This window comes from Tupaia chinensis, unplaced genomic scaffold (genome assembly GCF_000334495.1).
Source record: "Tupaia chinensis unplaced genomic scaffold, TupChi_1.0 Scaffold000710_1, whole genome shotgun sequence".
NCBI lineage: Eukaryota > Metazoa > Chordata > Mammalia > Scandentia > Tupaiidae > Tupaia > Tupaia belangeri.
This window is the reverse complement of record NW_006160234.1, coordinates 765,950-772,931: the sequence shown is the minus strand read 5'-3', so window position 1 is coordinate 772,931 and position 6,982 is coordinate 765,950.

The window sequence follows — 6,982 nt, the reverse complement described above, 5'->3', positions numbered from 1 at the left end:
TCTGCTGGCAATTATGTCTAACTACTCAGGGTACTACTAGGCAGAAAAATATCACTCATGATCTAGGTTAAGTGTCTTGCTGTAAATTAAACTGACAATGTATTGTTTTAAGCACTACTTGATTTTAGCTATAAACACTTTTTTTTTTTTTTGAGAGGTTTTTGCTATAGGGCGCGTGCGCTCGCCAGACAGACAGAGAGAGAGAGACAGAAAGCAGGAAATCACCCCCCAGGGGGGATGGCCATGCCGCAATCCCTTCTCCTCCATTCTCCTCTCGGGATCTTGGGCACGCACACACACGCGCCCGGCGTGAGTTTAAGCCACCGGGTCTGGGACTCGAACCGCGGTCGACTACGTGGGAGTCCAGCGACATAGCCATTACGCTAACTGCTGGTCCCTAAACACTTTTCAGATTAGTTATGCTACATAACATAAAATGGTGGATAAAGACACACAGCAAAATATTTGTAATGCTAACTGCTTTAGTTTCAATATGAGGCGATAGGTTTGTTTTCTTCTGCCCATTACTACTACCTGGTCTATTCCTCATGATGGCACCAATTGTTCTATCCTCCCAGAATTTATTGAAACTCATTTTGCTTTATGATCTTTGAATAGATCTAAAGGTTCCTGTATCTACATGCAATTGCTGAACATTTACCATTAAAAAACATTGGTAAATATTTTTCCAGCCAATGTTGATTTTTCCTAATTTTTCTTTCTTTTTTTAATTCAGGGAAGAGAGCTTCTGTGGGCATGTGCATGCAAGAGAAAGAGAGAGAAATACTTTTCATAGGGTCTGGTTTTATGCAGATCCTCCTCCAGACTAACAGGATCTTGGGCACCCATTTGGTATGCATTTCATGCCTACTGGGGATCTGAATCAGTGCTGCTTTCAACACTGCAGTCCAGTAAACCATGAATTGTGCACTGGGTCTTTCTTACTTTTTAAGGCTGATTAGTTATATTCAGTAATTTGTGTTCACATTTATACAGATCCAATAATCCTTCAATGTTAAAATATTTCTGATTGGCCCAAGCTATATCTTACAACTGCATTGACTAAAATTGCTTGCAGCAGCCTGCAACCGTTTTAATAAAGGAAATTAACTTTTTTAAAATACAATGACTTTTTTTTAACCAATGTATTATTCAATAGTACTGTTAGTTTACTTTCACTAAACAATGCTTATAATTTTATAAGGGAAGAATAGGAAATTAAAGCTAATGGTGAAAGTTCATGTAATAAAAACAGTGGAATAGACATTTCTTGGAAAGACCACTTAGAAATTATACTTCAGTCGACTACTGGTTTTAATGGATATATTAGAGCTTTTTATCTTAGCAATACATTATGAGTCATTTTTTGCTAGATGCATTGTTATACTATTAGGCTCACAAAAACTTCTATTTTTTCTTTTAATTCTTCTCAGGTTAGCTTTCTAAATGATTTTTTAAAAAATATTAATATTATTTAAAACATTTTTGCTACAGGGTGCATGCACTTACCAGAGAGAGAGAGAGACAGAAAGTGAGAAAACAAGCTGCCAGGTCCAGGACTTCACCACAATCTGCCATGTGGGAGTCCAGCATCCCAACCACCATGTTCCTTCCAGCCCCTCACTTTACCTTCTTATAATAATATCTATTCAGTTTACTTTACAACCTTAATTTTTTAAAAAATAGGGTAACCATATTAACTCAAAAAAAAAACCAAACAAACAAACAAAAAATAAAAACCAGGAAGCTAGCTATTGTTCCTTTAGATTTGGTTAGATAGAAATCAGGGCAAACAGGTAGCAAAACCAGTAGGTGAGTCAGGCAGATAGTTTTATAGGGAGGATCTTTTTTGGAATACTAGTTACCAAAAGGCAGAACTTGCTAAGGGTGGAAACTAGCAGCCTTAACTTCCTAACATACTATATTTGAATAAGACATCTCAAAAATATGACTGATAAATTCAATCCTTAGTAATTCAACACCATCTTCTTTTTCTTTCTTTTTCTTTTTTTTTGGTAGGCGGAGAGATTTTTGCAGTAGGGTGCAGAGAGACATGGAGAGAAAGTAAGAAATCATCCTGAGGGAGGATGGCAATGCCATGATCCCTTCTCCATTCTCTTGGTATTTCCGGCACACACCAAAACCATGCAGCTAGCCATGTGGAACCCAGTGCCTTAACCTCCATGCCACATGCTGTCTCCAACAATGAATTCTTTTAAGTGCTTGGGTTTAAGTTTTTACTTTACACTTACTTTCATTTTTTCTTATCTCTCCTTCTATTTGCTACTTCTCTTGAGTTGTCTTCCTTTTGTGTTTTGCCATGGTTTTTTCTTCTGCTTTCCCAGATCTTGCCAGTAGAAAATTATAATAAAGACCCTGTACTTTTAAATAGTCTTCACACAATTATCTGGTATAAAAAAAGAAAATTCTATTGCATCATATTCTCTCAGCTTCCTTTTGTGAATTTAAATTTTATTAAATTTTACTGAACAGAGCTTCCAAGGAGGTAATACCAAGCACTGATTTTTTTTCCTAGGGGACTTTTTGTTTTAAAAATTTTAATTTACATTTAACCACATATCTAGGAGACTTCTGAGCTGTAGTCATATCATTTTCTATCCCTTGCCTCTTTTTAATTTTGAATTTTGGTTTACATATAATTGTAGTATATCTTGATGGGGTATAGTATGATTTTTCAAAGCATGTATATTGTATAATATGTGGACATATTCATCTTCAAAGTTGATTACATTGTTTTTATACATTTGATAATAGTTCTAGCTTTTTAAAGTATACATTGAATTGTCAATGACTTTTTTTTTTTTAACTGATATATGCTGTTCCACAACTTTTTTCACTTGTTCACATACATTCTCGTGTCTGTAAAATCATTTTCATTTTTGTCCCTTGAATAAGCTACCTGGAAGAGACTATTTCATGTATTTCCTACACATTCCCTATATTATCAGTCATAATGCTTTCAAAGGATTTGTATCAGATCCACCTGGCTGTTAGTATAAATACATATTCATGGATCCTACCTTAGACCTACCCCAGAATCTCTGAAAGTGCATCTAAGGAATCTGCAGTTTTTTTTTTTTTTTTTTAAATTTTTTGAGAGTTTTTTGCTATAGGGCATGTGCACTTTCCAAAAAGTCAGATAGAGACAGAGACAGAAAGTGAGAAATCATCCCCCAGGAGGCATGGCCCCACTGCAATCCCTTCTCCTCCATTTTCCTCTCAGGATCTTGGACATACATGCATATGTGCCCGGCATGAATTTAAGCCACTGGGTCGGGGATTCGACTATATGGGAGTCCAGCAACACAGTTATTATGCCAACTGCTGGTCCTAGAATATGCAGTTTTTAATAAGCTGTCTAGAAGATTCTCCTCAGTTTCAATGTTTGAGAATCATGGACAAATCATTATGTTCAGCATGTAACAGATCTTTAATAGCTATTCTTGATTGAGACACCACTCACTCACTTCCAAATTTCGCTCATGTGCTAAAATTCTCCTGTGCTTAGCCCTGTTTTCAATCACTGCTTGGGTATGCTTATTTTTTTCATTCCACACTCACTTATCACTAGAACTAAACTATCCACTGTACACTTTCAATTGTCATCATGCTATCATTATCTTAAGTCATTTTGAAGGGACCAGCAGATGGCACAATGGTTACTTCACTGGACTCCTACATGGCCCAAAGTAGTCCAAATCCTGGACCCATCGGCTTTAAATTCATGCTGGCCATGTGAGTGTGTGTGCCCAAAATCCTGAGAGGAGAATGGAGAAAGGATTGGGGTGTGGCCATCTCTCTGGGGGTTTCTCATTTTTTCTCTGATCAGCCTGTAACAAAAATTCTTTTGCTATAGGGCACATGTGCTTGCCAGAAAGACAGAGAGAAATAGAGAGACAAAAAGTGAGAAATCACCCTCCAGGGGGGATGGCCATGCCGCAATCCCTTCTCCTCCATTCTCCTCTTGGGATCTTGGGCACGCACGCACACGCACCCAGCGTGAGTTCTAAGCCACCGGGTCCGGGACTCGAACCTCAGTTGACTACATGGGAGTCCAGTGACATAACCATTATGCCAACTACTGGTGCAACAAAGTCATTTTTTTGAGTCATTCTTTACTCTTTTTCTTCCACCATTTTTACTTAACATACGGGTAATTGTGCCAAGCATTGGAAAAAGATGGCAATGAACAAGACAGGTACTGGTTATGCCCTCAAGGATCTTCACGATTCTTTTACCTAGAGTAACTTAGTACTACAGACTGTTTTTCTCTGAATATCCCTTTATCTCCCTTGTCATCATCTAATCTAGAATCTAGTAACGTAATTTGGACTGTTATTTTTTCCTAATCAGACTTTTTGTTCCTAATTCCTTTTAAAAATTTTTTTTTTTTTAGTTTTTTGCTATTGGGTGATTGTGCTCACCAGAGATAGAGAGTGAAGGTGAGAAATCACTTCCCTGGGTGGATGGCCACGTTGGAATCCCTTCTCTATCCTCCTCTTGGGATTTTTGGGCATGCTCACACAAATCTTCAGTGGGTTTTTCAAGTCCTTGGTCTGGGACTGGAGCCACTAAGTCAGCCATGTGCAAGTTCCGTGCCTTAACCACCATGCCACCTGTTGGCCCTCTAATCTCTCGTACCTTCTGGAAGATTAATTTTTGTAAAACTTAAAATCTTGAAAATACTATGTTTTCACCACAGTTAATGCCCTCTTGTGTACAATTCTCCAAACGACTGAATTCTTTTTTTTAAAAAATATTTATTTATTTATTACTATTATTTTCACATGAATTTTGCCAGAGAAAGACAGAGAGGAAGACTGAGAAAGCAAGCCACCAGGTTTGAGACTTGAACCGCTGTCGGCCATGTGGGAATTCCAGTGCCTCAACCACCACGCCACCTGCTGGTCCCCAAACGACTGAATTGTAAATAGAATTTCTCTTGAATACTCTTCTAGGCCTATCAAACTTGTAAATATCTGAAATGATGTAAGCATTTTTACTTATCGTCTGGGCTCATGATTTTAATTGTAATTTCCCGTCTGATCCTGATGCTTACTCAGAATCTACTCTAACCTCAGCGTCTATAGTGGTTCTGTTTTACTCATTAAGCAATTGGCGTGTGCTCCTGGGTATTAACCACTTTTCCAACTCCTCAGCCCATTAGTAGCTTTTTTCAAAAATTTTATTTCTTCAAAGAAAGAGGCAGAGAGACAGTACCTGCAACAGGGTCTTAATGCTACAATCCACCTCTGGGGTTAGGCTTCTGGCATGCACATGCCTGGTATATGCAGAGAGGTCTCTAGATGCGAATCCACGTTGGCTATCCTTACAGAGCATTCTCTTTTACTGCTGTGCCATTGTCTGGCCCCTCCATTATTAGGTTCTTGAATGTCAGAGGAATGTTTTATAAATTTCTTTTTGTTGCTTACATGTATTTTGTGCTCAATATTCACCAAATTCATTATAATAATTTCTTTATGCATTCTCTTATCAAATAATTATTGAATACTCACTGGAATCATTTCTTCTGAGAGTCATAGAATGATTGAAATGATACTGAAAATCGACCAATTCATTTTCTTTTTTAAAAAGAATATTTATTTCTTTCATTAGCCAGAGATACAGAGACACAGACACAGGATAGCACTCCCCATTAGGGTCCTGACTCAGCGATATGCCTCCAGTTTCAGCCAGTCCAGGGTCAAGGTCATGCACAAGCAGTCCTACTCTTCACATCAGAAGTGGAAACTTGCCACGTGGGTCAGTCTTACAGGGCCTCACATTTTACTGCTGAGCTTCCACTGCCCTTCAATTGTTTCTTGCCACCCCAGAATCTTTTTTTTTCCCTATAGGGCACGTGCACTCGCCAGAAAGAGCGAAAGAGAGACAGAAAGTGAGAAATCACCCCCCCCACCACCCCCGGGGATGGCCACACCACAATCCCTTTTCCTCCATTCTCTCGGGATCTTGGGCATGCACGCACGCACACATGCACACATGTGCCCGGTGTGAGTGTTAAGCGGCTGGGTCTGGGACTCCAAGCACAGTAGGCTACATGGGAGTCCAGTGACATAGCCATAAAACCAACTGCTGGTCCCAACTGCCCCAGAATCTTAAGAGGCAGTAAAATCTGAAATTTTTCAATATTCCAAAAGAGCCTACAAGAAATTGCCAGTTTTTGTTGTTTTCTGCTAAAACTGTATCAGATTCACATTAAACCCAGGTTTTGATTGAGCTGTCTTCTGATTAAGTATAATTTCATTTCCCCTTATTATGTTTAATTTAGTAAACAACTTTTTAGAACTCATAGTTCACCGTTGAATTAGTAAAATCAGTAACACTGGCTACAATGTATGTAATTTACAAAACACTTTTCACTAACTTCCTTTAGTTCTTCACAGTGCTGTGGAGTTGCTTAATACCAGCAGAATTGAAAGGCGCTCAGTCTAAACGGTCTTTACAAGTGCTTGGAGTTTTTCGGGCCTTGTAATTTGTCTTCAGTCCATAGAGCATTTATTCCTCCACTCAGAAGCACCTGTCGCGCCCCAGCCCTAGGGCCACGCAGCCCTGGCCTCAGGAGACTCCTCTGGTTCTGGAATGCCGCTCTACCTCACGCATGCGCGACTCAGCGCCCGGACTGCTTGGCTGGGACTGGGATAAATACCCCGGGTGACCGGCGCGCGGCTGCGCCCTGGCATGCATGCGCAGTCACCCTCGGAGTGCTACCGGGACACGTTCCTTCAAGCCCCTCATCCCTTCTCTTTACTCTGCCCTCCACTCTCTTACTCTATTAAGACGTTCTGCTCTCCGGTACGTCACGAACAAAAACAGCTTTCGTCAGAGAACCTCCCGTCACCTGAGAGCCAAAGGCGCAGCGTGCGTATCCGCCCGCCGCCCGCCGACGTCTAGAGTCATATCCGCTGCTCCCGCCCCTTCCGACGCTCGTGCGCGCGCCAGG